This window comes from Chenopodium album, chromosome 10 (assembly GCF_948465745.1).
Source record: "Chenopodium album chromosome 10, dcCheAlbu1.1, whole genome shotgun sequence".
In the NCBI taxonomy this organism is placed as follows: domain Eukaryota; kingdom Viridiplantae; phylum Streptophyta; class Magnoliopsida; order Caryophyllales; family Amaranthaceae; genus Chenopodium; species Chenopodium album.
This window is the reverse complement of record NC_137843.1, coordinates 44923020-44943395: the sequence shown is the minus strand read 5'-3', so window position 1 is coordinate 44943395 and position 20376 is coordinate 44923020. Positions and strand designations below refer to the sequence as shown.

Below are 20376 nucleotides of genomic sequence, written 5' to 3'. Positions count from 1 at the left end.
TGGAAACTGCCACCCCCAATGTTCATCAAGTGGAGCTCACGAAGACCCATTTGCGAGTGCACGAGGCATCGAAGAAGTCAAAGAAACCCAGAAGAGTGTGGGCGCGCAAGCCACACGCACGAGCGCGCAGCCTCCCTGTCCTGACCCGCATTCCCCGTGCGCGGGCGGGCACCCTTGCCTGCGCTGGCGCTCCTCCCTATTTTCGGCTTCGCTCGATTTCATTTCTGCACCTCTTATAAATACCTATTTAACCCGATTTTTGTGAAGAGTTTTAGACATAATTTTGATCATAATTATAGGATAGTGGAGAGTTTCACTCTCTAATTATAGGGTTAGTTTAGGAGTAGATTTAGAGAGAGAAAGTGAGAGATTTCAATGGTGATGTGAGAGATTGATGATACAAGGGTGACAATTGTGTTGAACATCTTCTCTATTATCAATGAGCATTTCTAACTCTATCTCATCTTATTGCTTTGTTTAGATTCATGTTTGTTTGATTTGGTTTTGATGATTGATCTTGATTAGTGTAGTTGCTCTTTATATTTTGTTGATTCTTGATTTCTTAGTTGCTTGTTGATTAGATGTTGTCTTTGAGTACTTGTTTTGCTAGGGATTGGGTAAAAGTTGTATGATTGATTGATTGTGATTAATTTGGGAATTGTGTTGATTGATTGTTGAGATTAAAGTGATTAATGAAAGCTTGCATGTGTGTTATTTGATTAGGCCTTGAGAATTATGCTAGATTGCATTGTAATTGCTAATGATACGACCCATTGATTTAGGAATTGCAATTATCGATTGGTTTGGATTGTGATTCTCCGAGTTTGTTATTTGTAGAGAGCACTAGCTTAACGATTAGGAGATAGCTCTTTGATTCCAATTGATAGCCCTTATCATTAGTCTTCACAATCATTAATTGGCATGTTCATCCTAAGTTGTTGCAATTGTCATGATTACTTGTTGATCCCCATCCCCTAGTGGTTTATTCGTTTGGTTCTTTGCTTTAGTAGTTGTCTAGTGACCTCTTACCCTTCAACTTCGACCTAGCTTAGGCGTTAATTGGAAACACTTGAACATAACCGTTCCTTTGGGTTCGACCCTTGACTTACCACTATACTTGTATTTAGGTTTGTTAAGTGTTTTTAAATTTTGTTTGGCTTAGGGAGGATTAATCAATGACCTAGTTTTCTCCCTGTCAGCGAGCTAGTGGGCTAAGCTGCATATGACCAGTTCTATGATATATCCATCTATTAGTCTACTTGTAGGGAATATTTCAAGCATCCGACACTTAAGCCCCACTGTGATCATACACATGGTGGCGTCCAAAGGGAAGGAAGCTAGAGCAAAAGAGTCACCAACAAGTTTTAGGAACTTGTAAACTGTTCACAGGGTGAAGGTTACACACCTTCACGATCCATGAGATCACTAACTCCATCGTGGTTCTGAACCATGATTGGATATTCGGGGATGAAGGTACAAATCCAACCTAAAAGAGATTGAACCTGCCCTAAATAGGCCTCTACTTTATTCTTGTCATATTCATGTGTGCTTTCTAACTAACATACAATGATTATATTAACCCTAAATCTGTTTAATCTATGTTGGTTGAATATTAATGCACAAATAAATCTATTATTGACGATCACTTGAATTAAAATCATATTAGCCTAAATAAAATTATTAATTATCTTATTAAGCGTGATTTCAAGTACAAATTCCCTTTAAACCTGCAAGAGAGGGCGTGATCAAGCAATAACAAGCAACATATAATATTGATACAACAAATCATCATCATCATAATAATATCAATAAATCATAATAATATTATTAGCAAGATCCTAGGCATGATACTAACATGATTAATAACAAATCATAGCATGTCACTAAACAATAAAGATCAAAGCTTTAGCCCTAAACATGATACTAGCATGATAGAAGAAAATAGGAAGCAACCTAAGCATGATACTAGAAACATACATGATATTAGAAATATTAGTTAATACCCTAAACATGATACTAGAAATTAAATAAGAATGCTTTCTAAAGATATATAACAATAAAACTACTTACTTTACTGCCTCGTATCTCTTTCTATCAAAACAATACACATGTTAGTAAATTCAATGAAAATATTAAATCAAACAATTAATTTAAATAATTGAAATAGAGATTTGGGACCAAACCCTAAGAAATTATCCACCTTTCACGTATAGGGCGAAGACAACTTCGAGCTTGGCTAAGTGTGTCTAAGTCTCGTGATGGACGTATGATGTTTTTTGAAAAGGCTAGGCTTAGAAAAAGATAGAAAGAAAGAATAAGCTTCTAGCTTTGAGAGAGAGAAATAGTAGAAAAATGATTGTTAGTTTTTTAAAATGGAGGAAAAAGACCCTATTTATTGAGAAAAACGACCGAAAACGATCAGAAAAGAATTGGAATTCGATTCGGAATAAAACAGAGCTTATCGCGGCGCGGTAGGATTATCGCGGCGCGATAAGACAGGTTTTTGCGAATTTTGTTTTTATCATATCTTTTGATCCAGAAGTCGAAATAAAGCATATAATATGTCCTTGGAAAGCTCTTGAAGTGTAATTTCCAAATCAATTAGAGTCAGATTAAAATATAATCTATAATAAAAGATATGGCCGAAATAGTGGAAGGGTGTCAGTTTTGGATAGAGTTTCGTATTTCTTTCATATCTTTTCCGTTATTGCTCGGAATTAATATTATAATATATCATTGGAAAGATAATTTCAAGAGATATCCATCCATCTAAGATTTGGATAAAAATTATGATGCACGAAAATAATATTTGACTATCTTTAAACGTCTTTTATTTCGAATAGAATAATTAAGATATTTTAGAAACTTATAGAAGCTCCTAATTAATCCTAATTGGTTTAGGAATATAATTAATATTAATGGACCCTTCACATGATCATTGGGTCGCAAATAAAACTCATTTAGATCCAGTTTAGTATTTTGGCCATAATTTCCTCGTTATAACTCAGAATTGGGCTTATAATATATCGTTGGAAGGGTCTTTTCTTCAAGCCCCATCCAACTACACAATTATTAGACCCATATTATGGACTAAACTAAACTGGGTCGGATGTTTTTCATAAATAGGATACAAAATGAATGATTTTGGAAAACAGAAATGAATTATTTTTATTAAAACATTTTAGAAAACAGAAGAATTCACGAGACTCTTCAACATTTTACCTTACTCCATATCAATGGCGTGAAAGATACTCATCACTGGGTTTGGTTTTTAGGGAGATACAATCAGGTGTCTACACTACTCTATATCTATCTACTTGTATTACACCAAAGAGTCAAAGCCGTTTTTTTGTCAACCGCATAGGAAAATACGAATGAAGTGCTACACAATTACTCTTATCAGATAACTCTTTCTTTTGGAATTGTATACAAAGTTTAATTACGACGTATTGACTTACTCCAATGTTTTTGTAATTTAGTACTTTGTATAGTAATTTTTTCAGAGTTCATTTCTTCATTTTTTTTAGAGGCATCACTTTTTAAATAAGGATTTTTAAGTTTAGGTGCATGCATCACTAGCCTTTTTAACTGATAAATTCTCTATCTCTTGCATATCATATGGACCCCATTTCTTTTTTCCTTAACCTTTTGCTACTCCGTAAACTACCTAGGAATTCGTGAAAATCAAAATGATACAATTAAAAAAACGAAGGCATTACTATTTCTAAAACACTACTCCCTTTTAATTTGTTCATAAATAATTAACACATTTTCCTTTATCGTCCGTACCTAAATAATTGACACATTACTAAAATTGGCAAGGACTTGCTAATTTTTTAACTGTTTTTGAAAAATGTTAAACAATTAGGTTTATATTAAAATATTCCTACCCGACACTCAAAAGTTCCACTAACTTCACTTTTTAATGACCCATGCACTATATTTATGGATAATATAAGATTCCACTTTATAATAAAAAACCTAGTGTATAGCCCTAGCGTTGCACCGGGTTGCCACTTTAATTATTCCTTGTGATTATATGTATTTGATATTTATAATTTTTTTTTTTAAAGAAAAAATCAGACCTTGTGATTATCAATTATATACATTTATATTCATTTTCATAATATAGTTGATCATTGGCTTAGGTGGTTAAATAACCATCCTTCTTATATGAGGTTGGGTGTTCGAATTCCCTTATCATCAATTTTTTTTATGAAGCAATATTGGGTGACATGGCATAATGGTTCAGGTTAATTGTGTAGTGATGATGTGGCATAATGAGAGATAAAGTAGGTGACGTGGCGTGCTTTACGTGGCACAAAGACGTTCTTAGTAACTCCTTTTAGTATATTAGTATAAATAGTTTTTAATGTATTAGTATTGATTCAATAAAACTCCCTCACTCAAATATTTTTAAAATTTTATGTCTATTATAATGTGTCAATTAAAAGAGAACGGAAGAAGTATGTGCGTAATCAATTTCCAAGCTTATAAATTAGAATTCCAAAATCCCCAAATTAGCCAAAAATAAATAAATAAATAAAGGAAATAAAAACTCATATCATCATCAATAATATCTCCATAATTTATAGAATCACTTTACAATTACCTTCCTGTAAGGGAATATTTCAAGCCATTAACCTAAGCTTGAACCTCACTGTGATCATACACTTAAGCATGGTGGCGTCCAAAGGGAAGGAAGCTAGAGCAAAAGAGTCGCCAACAAGTTTTAGGAACTTGTAAACCGTTCACAAGGTGAAGATTACACCCCTTTAACGATCTAGGAGATCGTCAACTCCAAAAGGTCTTGAACCAAATAGGGTTCGAGGATGAGGGTACAAATCCAACCTAAAAGAGATTGAACCTGCCCTAATAATAGGCCTCTACTTTATTCTCCTCGTATTCATGTGCGCTTTCTGACTAACATGCAAACAATAGGTTAACCCTAAACCTGTTTATCTATGTTGGTTGAATTTAATGCACAAATAAAACTATTATTGGCGATCACTTGAATTATAATCATATTAATCCTAAACAAGATTATTAATTATCTTATTAAGCGTGATTACAAGTACAAATTTCCTTTAAACATGCATAAAAGGTGTGATCAAGCAATAACAATAATAATATATCAAGCAACATAATAACAATCATCATAATTATAATCATAATAACTATAACAATAATAATCATGTTAAAGCATAATACTATTAGCAAGATCCTAGGCATAATACTAACAAGATTAATAACAAATCCTAGCATGCCACTAAGCATTAAAGATCAAAGCTTTAGCCCTAACATGATACTAACATGACATTAGGAAAGAGTAAAAGGCACCCTAAACAGGATACTAGAAAGCAATAGAAACATCCTAACATGATCTAGGAATTAAACAAATTTAAACATGCTTTCTATAAGAATAGAGCAATAAGATTACATACTTTGATGCCTCGTATCTCTTTCTAATAACAAAATACACGCGTTAGTAACTTCAAGGAAAATATAAAACAAACAATCAAATTAAATAATTGAAATAGAGATTAGGGACCAAACCCTTAGAAATTATAACCTTTCACGTCTAGGGCGAAGGCAACTTCGAACTCGGCTAGGTGTGTCTAGAACTAATGTATGAGGAATTTTGTAAAAGGGAAGGTTTAGAAAAAGAAGAGAGAGAGAAAGCCTCTAGCTTTAGAGAGAGAAAGAGATAGATGATTAATTATCGATGATTGTGAATGAATAAAAACGAAGGTTTAGGACCCTATTTATAAGAAAACAGTCCGAAAATAGGTAGAATTTGATAAGGAATAAAACTCCACTATGTTGCCGCAAAACCAACTTTGTCGCGTGGCGACAGGGTCTGTCGCGTGGCGACAAGGCTTGTCGCGTAGCGACAGCGACAGTCCTGTCGTTTGGCGACAAGCTCTGTCGCGTGGCGATAAGGCTTGACGCGTAGCGACAGGCCCTGTCGTTTGGCGACAGCCTGGATTCCTAGGCGCTTTCAAACACGGAGTCCGCTTATCAATTAAAATTGACTCTTAAAGTCCGTATGAAAACTGAAAACGTATTTTTCATAAAATAATATTTTATTCCAAATAAAACTTATCAAAATATAATTATTAATTCTAATTCTATTAGGACTAAAGAGAACCTTCTAGAGAATTCTAGAAGACTATAATTAATTCTAATAACTCTAGGAATAATAATTATCATTGGGCCCTCCCCTAGATCATTGGGCCGCATGTAAAGATCAAACCGGGCCCAGTTTAGTATTTTGGCCATAACTTCCTCATTATTCATCGGAATTGGGCTTATAATATATCGTTGGAAAGCTCTTTGCAAGCCCCATCAAACTACACCATTATTGGACCGTTTTTGTGGACCAAAATAAACTGGATTTGCTGTTTTCATAAAATAGAGTTGTTTTCGAAAACAGAAAGAAAGAACCTTAATAAAACTAACCGCAACACGTGACCTTTCACACTTTTACCTCGTTCGATTATCATTCGACGCAAAAGGTATTCATCACTGGGTTTGGTTTTGGGGAGACACATTTGGGTGTCTACAGAAGCCCCCACTTTGACTGAGTTTGGAGAAACGCATGTTTCAAAAAAGAAAGTCAAAGTAGCGATAGGGACGGAGAATGATTTAGAACGTTCTGCGATCCTAAATCACTCTTGTAACGCCGATACCTGCAAACTAGCGTTAGTTAAACAGATAAAAGAGTTAAGAAATGCGTATCTTGCACCGTCGAGCACACGTCTCTGAAGAGTAACCGATTTGTTGCATTTTGTTGAAGACCGCTCTGCTTGTAGCTGCCTCCTATTTCATTGAAGATGACTCTGCTTGTAGTCATACTCCACCGCTTGTGACCATCTTCCACATCCTAGGGAACACGATCGAAGATAACTCTGCTTGTAGCCATCTTCAATTTTTGTGACAACTCTCCACATCCTAGGGAACGTCGTCTATCATTGCTGCTACATCTCGAGCTTTTTTCTTGAATCATAGTGACAACCTCCCAATCATAGCAAAAGTCGTCGAAGACCGCCTCATCACGAACCACTCTTCTAAAATCTTGGTGACAACCTCCACAATCTTAGCGAATGCCGTCAAAGATCGCCCATCTCGTGCTATCTTCTCAAATCTTGGTGACAACCTCCACAATCTTAGCGAATGCTGTCGAAGACCGCCCATCTCGTGCTATCTTCTCAAATTTTGGTGACAACCTCCACAATCTTAGCGAATGCTGTCGAAGACCGCCCATCTCGTGCTATCTTCTCAAATCTTGGTGACGACCTCCACAATCTTAGCGAATGCTGTCGAGGACCGCCCATCTCATGCTATCTTCTCAAATCTTGGTGAAAACCTCCACAATCTTAGCGAATGCTGTCGAAGATAACTTCGCTTGAAGTCATCCTCAGTTGTTACAATAATGTTTCCAAAGAAAATTACCGAAGACCAACGCTTGTCAATCTTAAAGCTCGCTTGAACTTTACTGTTGCAATTTTTTTTTTTGTTGTAATTTCCGCGGTGCCAATACGTCGGCACATTTTTGCTGTTTGTGAACCATTATGTCGGTGCCTTGTGCTGCTTGTGAACCATTATGTCGGTGCCTTTGCGATGAGCCAATGTTTAGGCGCTTTAAGCTAAGTGAGACGATCTTTCGTCAGGTCGATCACTTATTGCGATTGTAATCAAGCCGACTACTTAATCATGTCAAATTGCTTATAGGGGCTAACTGGCGTACCAAGGAACCCGAAATTGCTGCATAAGGTCCACATAGTTACTTATGAGGGCCATGTATCCTGTCGCCGCACCAGCGCACACTGGAACATATTGTCGCTGTAATTCTGCTCTGTCGCCGGTCAACAGATATTGTTGCCAGGCGACATCCTTGTCGTCTGGCGCTGGAGTCAGGTCTTCCTTATTTTGCTTTTGGTGCTGCTGTTCGTTGCTCGGTTTCGCTCCGAACTTTTGAACTTGGTCGTTTCCTTTCAACCAAATCTGCTCAAATCTTTTGTAAATTAAAGCTCTTCATCTCTAATTTACTGATCTATGTAACTCCTCTCATCTTGGAAGAATCTCATGTGTCATATTCGCTATTTTTCGAAAAAATCCGGGAATGTTCCTGCTTGCTGGGATGCACCTGCATTTATATTTTGGACTATAGGACTTTGCTTATCTTTCTTTAAGGTTGACCTAAGACTTAGTGTTGCTTGACTCATTGACTTGAGGTTGGCTCATTGTGACTGACTGACTTGAGGTTGACCCAAGGTGATTTGACACGTGTGACTCATGACTCGTGTGTGCATTGTATTGTGATGTGCTTGATGCGAAAAAGCAAAAATTTAAAAATTTTCCGTCATTTTTGTGGAGGGTGCCGACTTTCTCCCGAAAAAGAAAGGCACAAAAAGGAAGAAGTTTTTGATGGTGCATGTTGAATGAACTTAGCCAAACGTTGTTTGATACTATTTCTCAAGGTGCAAGGATTAACTCATCCTAGACTATCTCAATTGTTGACTCAATGATGAGAGTATTTGGGTAACTTAGGCACGGAGGCTAAGCACTTCATACTTTGTGATGCAATGATGATTGATGTTGATATGACAAGGCATGCTTCAGCGTTGTGTTAAGATTTCATGACAAAGGGTTCCTAAGGGAAGGACTATTTGGTCATGTATCTGTGCAGTGTGTGAAAGTGACACTAAGGTTAGGCCGCAAGGGCTAAGTGTGTGGAAAAATATTATTTTTAGAAGAGTCAAATAGTGGTGACTCTTAGGCTAAGTAAGCTAATAATGTAAGGATCAAGCCCCCAAGTCTAGCTCTAAATAGATAGGTATGAGCATAGGAGATCCCTTGATATGATCATGATGTGTGAATGTGAATGTGAATATGAATGCATGTTTATTACGGCCGCACCCCGATGTGAGGTTGCCTACGTATCCGTTAGGAATCAGGCCGAACGTAGCTCTAGCCGAACCTCGCACAAGTATGTGTATTCCTCAAAGAGGTCTTTTGAGGGTTGTAAGGTGGTTAGGATAAAGGTTGAAGAAGAAGGGGATAAAGGCTCAAGACCCTAGATAAGCCCCCAAGGTGTGCAACCTTGCTTTGAATCTTTGTATTTGTATGCTTGAGTGTTTTAACTCTTTTTCTCTCTTTTGTTTATATTTTTCTCTTGCTTTATCATTTTTTCAAATTCAAATCTCTTTTTTATAAGCGTGGGAAATCCCGATCATGCGGTCTATCACTCACTTGGCATTCATGTTTCTCAGGCACGGTACCGAGCACTCGATAAGAAACGCAATCTGAGACATGTTCATATCAAAGACATTGGAACACTTGCCCTTTTGTACACTTTTATTGTTTCTATTTTGCTATTCTTCTGAAGTTACTCAAGCTTTTTATGAAATTCAAAATTGCATAAGTTGCACACCATCCCATCCCAAGGTTAGGTAGATATGGGTTAAAGAAGGAAAGGTCAATCGTTAGATGAGGCTCAAAGTGGTTTTAAAAAAAGATTGTATATTTGAAAGGTGAAAGGTGATATGATGTGGCTACAAGGGGTGCCTCAAATCATTGGTATACCTTGTGCTCAGTTCGGCATGGATATTTTTTTTTTTGTGTTTTTTTTTGAATGGAAAGCAATGCAATGGACATATGCAATAAATAAAATGCTCATTTAATTGAAAGGGAGATAGAAAAAATCTACAAATCAAATCTAAAGAAAGAAAAAAGTGCCTATGCTAGACTTATTGGGGAAAAGAAAAAAGAAAAAAGAGGTCATGAAATCTTGTCGTTGAAGCTCGCCTCTTGTCTTGTGTTGTTTGCTTTATCATCACTCGCTCTTCTTTCTAGCTGGAGGTATGGGAAGCTTGTTATTATCGATTAAATGTTGGATAGCCTCTTTTAGCTTCCAAAAACTCTCAGTAGTATGACCCCTACCTTGATGGTACTTGCAATGTGCATCTAGGTTCCAACTAGGCAATCTTTTTTCGGGCGCGGGATCTTGAATAGGTCCAATGGGAGTAATGAGTCCCTTGGCATGGAGTCGATCGAAGGCAGCATCGTAGCTCATTCCAATGAGGGTGAATTCTTTCCTTAGTTTCTTCTTAGATCCTTGGTTATCCATGGCTAAAACTTCACTGAGATCAAAGGTACTAACATTGTTACTAGAGTGGGCGTTTTCGGAAGAAGAAAGATTGTCGTTCTTCTTTCCTTTCTAGCCACTGTGGTTACTATTGTTAGTAGCTTTTTGCTTTGCGAGGTCATCTTCGATTTCGATGCCTATGTCATAGACGGCCTTGAAAGTATTCAAGTTGTGTTGATATTTGAGATGCTTAGAATACTTCTCTTGGAGGTTCTTGATGAACATCCTCACAAATTCTTTTTCGCTAGGGACTTTGATCATGTTAGCGGAAGTTTCCCTCCACTTATTAAAGAAAGAAGTAAAGCCTTCATTCTCTTTTTGTCTTAGCATCTCAAGTTGTCTATAATCAGTTTCGACTTGAATATTGCATTTATATCTATCAATGAAAGAGTTCACAATTGACTCCCAACTAGAGGTTTTCTCTTTATCAAGAGAAAAGTACCATTGCTGACAAACGGTTTCTAAAGATAGAGAAAACACAGAATGAAAAGCTTTCTTGTCTATTCCCTTAATATTCATTACAGTTTCAAAGGCTCTTAAATGAAAATAAGGGTTATCCATTGCCTTGAATTTCGGGATGTCGTTGGCATTGAACTTCCGCGGAAGACGATCCTTGTCCACCGAGACCCCTTGTGAGCTAATGCCCTGCAATCTATAGTCATTGGATAATTTGCTCAAACGTTCCTGGATGAGCTCCATTTGCTGTTGTCTCACAGGATCATTGATTTAGAGAGTCAGATTCTTCAACATTTCAGCCATGTTAGTCACTTGTCCCTTGAGTTCGTTGACTTCTTCCTGACTTGCCATTATCTTCTTAGCTTTCCTTTTTTGACCGATTGGCTTATCAAAAAGTTGAACTAGAATAAAGGTGTTGTCTTTGATTAATCGTCCTTCTCTCCTTGACCAAGTACTGTGGAAAGGGAAATTAAGGGATATTCATTGTTAATTATTTGACTCAAATCTATTCAACATGCAATAATGGAAGAAGGTATGAAGAATGAATATTGTGATATGGGGAAAGCATGCAGAGAATGGAAATATGATGTAGATGGAGAGATATGAAAAAATTAGGAATATAATGTACCCCCAACTCAAATGACGGAAAAAACCGACTCATGCATGAACCTAAGACATGGTCATGGTGACTATATAAAGTGTGTGCTAAGACTAGTGAGTGTAGGTGACATGTTAAGACTCGTGTCATGACCATGTGGCTAGACTATGTGACTAGACTCAATTAAGGACTTAACAAATTGATTAAACTAATTAGCAGACTGTTAAATAGACTCGTCGTGATGACTCGAGTAAAAATCTGGACTGTCGCCGGAACAACAGAACTATCGCCACAATTTAAAGCTTGTCGCCAGACGACAAACCTGTCGCCAGGCGACAAGCAGTAAACTGCGGCGCCACAGACCAAACTCCTGCGCCATTTCTGGAACATTAATCTGGGTTTGTTTCCAGTAATTTTACTCTAAGGGGACATGCCTAAAGTCGTACTAAGTCAGATTAATTATTTCATTAGTCTTTAATTAGTCAAATTAATTAATTAATTCATTAATTAGATAAAGTCCTTTTTAGTCATTAATTGGTTTACTTAGACTTAAACACAATTCAAACAAACGGTTAGCACATATAAAGTATGCACAAGCAAAGAATGCACAAATATTTGATGAGTGACATTTATGGCACTCATTTGGTCCCTTTTTGGATGATTTCTATTTCATGTTATCTCTCTTTTCTTTAGTTCTCCTTAGTTTTATTCTTGTTTTCTTCATTTTATGCTTTTTGTAGTTAGTTTCTCTATTTTATGCATTTCTCTAGTTTACTTGCTATTTTTCCCTTTTACTTGCTTTTTATCCTTTGATTGTAGGTTGTGATTGATTTTCCAAGGATTCCCGAGCTTCCTCTCCATAGTTTTCCATTGATTCTCATGCCTAAAGCTTGTGCAAGAAGTCTCAAGTCAAAGGGAGGTCCAAGGAGCATGCTTCAAGGTCTTGTTTATGCCTTCCTCATGGCTTCTACCCTTCAAGAAATTCAAGGATGTTCCTGCCTACCTTGTCCTCCATCACCATCATCTAGGATGTGTGCACCGCATGAGCTAGGACAAAGAAGAAGAGAAGGAAGCAGCAGAGTTGTGCGGGCGCACTAGAGGAGTGTGCGGCTGCACATCTGTCGAGTGCGGCCGCACACCAGGTGCGTGCGGGCGCACCTGTCTGGGTGTGCTCCCGTGCGCACCATTCTCTCTCCTTCGAGCGCCCGCACCGGCGTGGGTCTATTTTTGGACGACTTTCCCAACTTCCTCTTTGTATTTGGTAGTTATTTCTTTCCTTTTAGAGGAGAGAGAGAGGGGATTTTTGAAAGAAGATTAGATTAGATTTTAGAGAGAAAAAAAAACACTAGTTCTTAGCATTTTTAGAGAGAGAAAGTGTGGGTTTGATGATTGATGATTGAAGATTGCTTCTTTTGATTTGATTTCCATCAAGTTTGTAAGGATTCTTTACTCTTTAATGCAATTCAATGTTTGATTTCATTAGTATTGTTGTTTGATTTGGTTAATTGATAGTTTGATTGATTTTGATTTAATTTGTTGGTTTCAATTTGATTTCAATGGATGAATTTGGGAAAGATGATTAGTTTAGCTTTGAATTTGATGTTCTTCATGGATTGTGAGTAGTTTATTTGCTAGGGTAGTGGTGAAGCATGTATTGATGATGAATTGAGATTAATTTGGGGGAAATTGATTGAGTTGATAATGTGATTAAATTGGTTGATTGATTTTGTGCATGTGTGTGCTTGATTAGGCTTGATCACCCTTGTTATTCACACTAGATTGCATTGTGAGTTCACATTGATACGGACCATTGATTTGTGGCTTAAATTTACTCGATTGAGATATCTTGTGATGTTTCCTAGCTAGTGTTTGATGTAGTTGATGCTAATTAGACCTCTAGGAGAATAGCTTGATGTACTCTCTTGGTTGCAATTTCGGTTTTCCCTCACATTGCTTGACTTGATTGGTTAATTCCCCATGTTGATTGAACTTCATTGTTGATGCATGTGGATCCATTCCCCTAGTGCCTTAGCATTCAATTAGTACTAAGCCTTTTGCATCGCCTAGCTTAGCTCTAGTTTCTACCATACACCCCTACTAGATTTCGGAATAGCTTAACTTAGGCATCGTGCATTCGACCTCCATTCCTTTGGGTTCGACCTTGACTTACCACTACACTAAATAGGGGTTTGTTAAGTTGCAAATTTTGTTTGATTGGGTGGGGTGGTAGCCCAACAACCTACCGTTCTCTTTCCCATCAAAATGGCGCTGTTGCCGGGGAATGGTGCTTTGAGTGCATGTTGTTGTTGAGTCTATTCCACTTTATTTGCAAAATACAAAAAGATTTTACACTTTAGGCTACACTTGTAGCCGTGCTACTAATATTTTCTTTGAGTTTTGTGTGCTTAGATCCCAAGCCATGGGAGGTTATTCAAGAGTTGCCTTGAAGGAACTTGGGGTGCCCGGTGCATATAGGTATGAGAGCGGCATAGCTCCACCTACAACACCGGCAAACGACTTTGAAATTCGGCCGGAAATGATCACCCTAATTGAGAGGAGACAATATAGTGGGGAAAAGAACGAGAGCCCATTGAACCATCTTAAGGAGTTTGAAAAATATTGCAACACGATCAAGGTTAATGGAGTGTCTCAAGAATTCATCCGCCTTAAGTTGTTCCCTTTCTCTCTCATAGGAAGATCTTTGGAATGGCTAGATAAGGAAGTGAAGCCCAATTCTTTGAGAACTTGGGATGATGTCACCAAAGCTTTCTTGTTCCGTTTCTATCCTCAAAAGAAAACGGCGGAGGCAAGAGCTTTGATTCAAGGGTTCAAGCAAAAGCCAAATGAAAGTCTCTATGAAGCATGGGAAAGATTTAAGGATTATCAAAGGGAGTGTCCACACCATGGGATTCCTACCTATCAAATCATACATATCTTTTATGGTGGGTTGAGTTCTCATGGGAGAGCAAGTTTGGATGCCGGAGCCGGAGGCCCAATCATGAACAAAACGGAAGAAGAAGTGGTTGATGCAATTGATGAAGTGGTTCGTCATTATATGAATTGGCAAGAAGTGGAGAGAGAACCAACAAGCAAGGGTTACTCGATCGAACAACTTAGTGCCATCAATGATTTGACTACTTTGATTGCGGATTTGGGGAAAGAAGTTATGTCTCTCAAAGAAAAGCTTGAGAAGCCCCCTTCCCAAGCTCCAATTCTTCCCTCCCAAATTAAGGGGAGAGGTACATCTTCTCACTCTAACTCCAATCTTTCTTCTTGTTGCATGATTGTGGAATGTTGGCCATGTGAATTGTGTGGAATGAATGATCATAATTCTTCTATGTGCCCAAATGTTCCTTGTAGTGAATGTGATGGAAATGAAATGGAACATGTGAATTATGTTAATAATCATGCATGTGAACCTAGAATTGATGTTCAAAGGAATGTTGGAAATAGGAATTATCATATGAATCATGATGATTATAACCAAAATGGAGGTTGTAGAAATCATGGATACCAAGGGATTCATGGTAACTATAACCATCATGGTTGTAATGGTCATGGTCATGGCCATAGACATGGGGATCATAATCAAGGTTATGATAACCATGGTCAACAAAGGAGCCAAAATCAAACTAGGGGTAATTGGAATAATCAAACTAGGGGATATTTTCAAGCAAGTTTTCAAGATGGTTCCCCAATTGATTTAGTTCCAAATGCTCAAAGTTCAAATGATAATTCCCATGATCAATCATTTTCTTCTAGGGAATTTTTGGAAAGTGTCATTGAGAAACAAGCCAAAACTTTGGAAATGTGTATGGTTTTGAATGAAGAGAAGTTTAATTACATGTTGGCTTATAACAAGGATTTGAGTGAAAATCTTTCTCAATTGACTAGTGTGTTCAAGGAATATGCAAACTCTTCTTCTTTGATTCCACCTAGCCTAGATTCTAGGAACCCTATGGATGCCATTGTTACTAGAAGTGGTAAGGTCCTTGAGGAAGGTGTGCCTAAGAAGAGTGTTGCTAGTGAGAGCACTAGTAAGAATCCCATTGAAGTTGAAGGTGGTGAATGTCCTTTGAGTGAAAATGTTGATGAGGAACAAGTAGAGAAGGTGATAGAGAAAGAGAAAGAGGTTTGTAAACCAAGGCTTCCCTATCCCCAAAGATATAATAGATATAAGTTGGATGAGCAATTTGAGAAATTTGTAGAGATGCTTAAGCAACTTCATCTAACTCTTCCTTTCACCGATGTTGTTGAACAAATGCCAAACTATGCTAAGTTCCTTAAGGAGATTTTGAGTAGAAAAAGGACTTGTGATATGGTGGAGACCATTAGCCTTACCGAGCATTGTAGTGCAATCATCATGAACAGGATGCCTCCTAAGTTGAAGGATCCCGGAAATTTTTCCATCCCTTGTGCCATCAACAAGACTCAAATTGATAATGCCTTATGTGACTTAGGAGCTAGTGTTAGCCTTATGCCATATTCGGTTTATCAAAGATTAGGTCTAGGAGAACTTCTACCTTCCAAGATTACTTTGCAATTAGCCGATAGGTCGATCAAGATTCCTAAGGGAAAGGTAGAAGATGTGCCTTTAAGGGTTGGGAAATTTGTTATTCCGGTTGATTTTGTAGTGTTGGATATGGATGAAGATGCTACAATACCTATCATCTTAGGTAGACCTTTCCTTGCTACATCGGGGGCTATGATAGATGTTAAAAGTGCTAAGATTTCTCTTAAGATTGGAGAGGAAGTAGTTGAATTTGACTTGAATGAAGGAATGAAATATCCTTCTTCTTCTTTAGAAAATTGCATGAGAGTTGAAGTGCTTGATAATATTGTGAATTCAATGCATGAGCACTTGCTCACATCTAATGATCCTCTTGAGTGTGTCTTGTTGAATAAGGAAAAGATAGGTATCCCAACCAAGGAAGTGCAATTGTATGAAGATTTTCTTGATGGAGGCAATATAGGGAGTGAAGAAGAAACTTGTATGGGGATATCAAGTCAAGATGCTTTGCAAGTGGCCTCAACCAAAGAAGGTAAAGGTGTTCCCATGGTAGAGCTAAAACCTCTACCATCACACCTTAGGTATGAATTCTTAGGCCCTAATTCTACATATCCCGTTATTGTTAGTGCATCCTTGAGTGAGAGCCAAGCTCAAGCGTTATGTGGTGTTTTGAGAAAGCACCAAGGTGCTTTGGGGTACACAATTGATGATCTTAAAGGCATAAGCCCCGCCTTGTGTACACACCACATAACACTTGAGGAAGGCACCCTACCTTCTATCGAACGACAAAGGAAACTACATCCCCAAATGGGAGAAGTAGTCAAGAAAGAGATCACCAAGCTTTTGGATGCGGGAATCATATTCCCCATCTCAAGCTCAAGGTGGGTCTCCCTCGTGCACGTCGTTCCTAAAAAGGGGGGTATGACCGTAGTTGAGAATGAGAAAGGTGAGCTCATTCCAACTAGAACGGTCACCGGATGGAGGATGTGTATAGACTATAGACGTCTAAACACGTCAACCAAAAAGGATCACTTCCCTCTCCCTTTTATTGACCAAATGCTTGAAAGGTTGACTAGACACAAATTCTATTGCTTCCTTGATGGATATTCGGGATTTTTTCAAATTCCTATTCATCCCAAGGATCAAGAAAAGACAACCTTCACATGCCCCTATGGTACCTTTGCATATAGAAGAATGCCCTTTGGATTGTGTAATGCTCCGGCGACCTTTCAAAGGTGTATGATGAGCATTTTTGGGGACATGCTTGAAGAGGAAATGGAAGTCTTCATGGATGATTTTTCCGTGGGAGGTGTTTCATTTGAGGATTGCCTCAAAAATCTTGAAAAATGCCATGAGAGATGTGAAAAGGTCAATTTGGTGCTTAATTGGGAAAAATGCCACTTCATGGTGGAAGAAGGGATTGTTCTAGGCCATAAAATTTCTCATAAAGGCATTGAAGTTGACAAGGCTAAGATTGAGGTGATAGAGAAGTTGCCCCCTCCGGTCAATGTGAAAGGGGTAAGATTGTTTTTGGGTCATGCCGGATTTTATAGAAGGTTTATCAAAGACTTTTCTCTCATTGCTAAGCCCTTAAATGATCTTCTCCAAAAAGATGTTGATTTTGTCTTTAATGATGCTTGTTTGGAAGCTTTTAATAGATTGAAGAAAGCTTTGACTTCTACTCCTATTGTCCAAGCCCCTAGATGGGATTTGCCATTTGAGCTTATGTGTGATGCAAGTGATACGGCCATAGGAGGTGTGTTGGGTCAAAGAATCGACAAAAAGCTCCATGTCATCTATTATATGTCAAAGACTCTCAATGGTGCTCAAAGAAATTACACAACAACGGAAAAGGAATTCTTGGCTATTGTTCATTCTTTTGAGAAATTCCGTTGTTATTTGTTGGGGTCTAAGACTATAGTTTTCACCGATCATGCGGCTTTGAAGTATCTCTTTGGAAAAAAGGAATCCAAACCGAGGTTGATTCGTTGGGTCCTTGAGCTTCAATCTTTTGATCTTGAGATCCGGGATAAAAAAGGTGCGGAAAATGTTGTTTCGGATCATTTTTCTAGACTTGAGGATTTTCAAGTTCAAGATGATGGGTCTCCTATAGAAGACCGGATGTTGGATGATTCATTATATGTTATCAATGTAAAGGAGCTCCCTTGGTTTGCCGATTTGGTGAATTTTCTTGCTTGTGGGGAGTTCCCTCCTTCCTTTTCCAACAATCAAAGGAGGAAGTTCAAGAGAGAAGCTAGGCACTATGTTTGGGATGAACCAATCCTGTACAAAAGAGGTGTGGATGGATTGTTGCGCCGGTGTGTGCCAAATGAGGAAATACCAAATGTTTTGAAGATGTGCCACTCGGACCCTAGTGGTGGTCATATGGGTGTTTCAAGAACGGCCTCTAAGGTGCTTCAATGTGGATTATGGTGGCCTAACCTCTTAAAGAATGCTTGGGAGTATGTCAAAAGTTGTGATCAATGCCAAAGGACCGGGAATATTTCAAGAAGGAATGAGATGCCCCAACAACCAATACTTGAGTTGGAAATATTTGATGTTTGGGGTATAGATTTTATGGGTCCTTTTCCATCTTCTTATGGGAATCAATATATTCTTGTTGCCGTTGATTATGTGTCAAAGTGGGTGGAAGCCATTGCTTCTCCAACTAATGACCATAAAGTGGTGTTGAAATTGTTCAAAAAGATAATATTCCCTAGGTTTGGCATCCCCAAAGCGGTTATAAGTGATAATGGCTCCCATTTTGTGCACTATGCTTTCCGGAAGATGTTGAAGAAGCATGGAGTGAACCAAAGATTTGGTCTTCCTTATCATCCTTAAACCAATGGGCAAGTTGAGGTATCTAATCGTTAAATTAAGTTGATTCTTGAGAAGACGGTTGCAAGGAGTAGGAAAGATTGGGCAAACAAGCTTGATGATGCCTTGTGGGCATATAGAACGGCTTTCAAGACTCCTATTGGTACCACTCCTTATCGCTTGGTTTATGGAAAGTCTTGTCACCTTCCGGTTGAGCTTGAGCACCGCACTCATTGGGCTATTAAGAAGATCAATTTTGATTTAGCTAGTGTGGGTGAGCAACGTTGGTTGGACTTACATGAGTTAGAAGAACTTCGGTTGGATGCGTATGATTGTGCTAGCTTCTATAAAGCTAGAACTAAGGAGGTGCATGATAAGCTCATTGAGAAGAAGGAGTTTGTTCCGGGGGATAAGGTGCTTCTTTTCAATTCCAAAATGAGGCTTTTTCCCGGAAAATTGATGTCTCGTTGGACCGGTCCTTTTGTTGTTCAAGAGGCGTTCTCAAATGGCTCCATTGAAATTTCTCCGTTGGATTTTTCGAGAACTTTTAAGGTCAACGAACATAGGCTCAAGCGGTATTATGATGGAGTATTTGTGGGGGTCATTCATGACATGACTCTCTATGATCCACCTTGAAAGAGGTGGAGGATGTCTAGCTTAAGACTCTAAACTAAGCGCTTCACGGGAGGCAACCCGTGTTTTCTAACTTTTTCTTCTTTTTCCCTTTGGTTTTTCTTTGCAAGTTTGTGATATCTTTTTAACACTATCTTTCCAAGTATTCAATGACGATTATTCTATTCCCCTTTCATTCCTAAACAAGATGTTCAATTTTCCGGAGCCCATCGAGGGTATGCCTTTGATTTATCCGGCCTATGAAACTCTTCATCGCAACCATAGGTATGATGAGAATGATTGGTGGGATGATATTTCTATTGAAGACGCTTATTGTGCTCAATCTTCAAAATCGGCCTCAATAGTCCATGGAGCGATGCGCTATTTTAGCCGCATCCTTACTTATGCATTTTTCTCCAAGGAATCTCTTGGAGCCATGTCTCAAGAACAATTAAGTTGGCTATGATTGGCTAGTCGACCCAAGGATGATGAAGTGGAGGTGATCGATTTTGCAAGGCACTTGCTCGACTGTTTCATTGACATTAGGGACGGCTTCTTTCTCTCGGGAAGCATACAAATAGGGGGTATGATTACCATCATTGTGCTGTCACTTAACAAAACGTATGCATCCAAGATTGGGGATCTTAAGGAGATTAAGGACCCTAGAGAGAAGTCTTCATCTTGCTTGTTGGGCACGTTTGCCTTGATCAACCAAAAGTTCATTGAGCGCACCATCATGGATGATTTGTTTATTTGGAAATTGTCGAGGACTACCGATTGGTGCCTTATTCCCTACGAAGGGTCGATGGTGAGAGACAAAAATTCATCCTACCCTTGGAAGCCGCCCAAGAGAGATATTTCAAGTTCTTTTCGTCGGGTTTCCATGCCTTCTTCGGGTAATGCTCATCCAAGGTCTAAGGCCTCATCATCTAAGGGAGGTATCCCTAGTACTTCTTCAACTACTCCTCTTTCTCCTTCATCTCCTCCCTTGCATGACTTGTCTAGCTTGCATGAAAAGATTGATGCCCTTACTTTTGCCTTGTCTTCTTCCTCTTCTATGGGGAATGCTTGTTTTGAGGGTAGCTATGATTATCATGCTAGGAGGGTGTATGACTATCATGTTTCTAAGGGGGATATTGAGCTTTATGTGAACTACCTGTACCTCCCGGTCCAAGAGGGCCCTATCCCACAGTGGGAGCCTTTTGACAAGGCGGTGGGGCCCCGTCTCTGCTA

At 38.4% G+C, this 20376-nt stretch overlaps 1 non-coding gene across 1 annotated transcript; it reads right to left on the bottom strand.

Moving 5' to 3' along the window:
• Positions 1–14008: 14008 nt before the first annotated feature.
• On the bottom strand, positions 14009–14114 carry LOC145565783 (small nucleolar RNA R71). Its single transcript, XR_014095161.1, has one exon. It is a non-coding gene; the product is annotated as a small nucleolar RNA R71 (small nucleolar RNA).
• Between the last annotated feature and the right edge of the window lie 6262 nt (positions 14115–20376).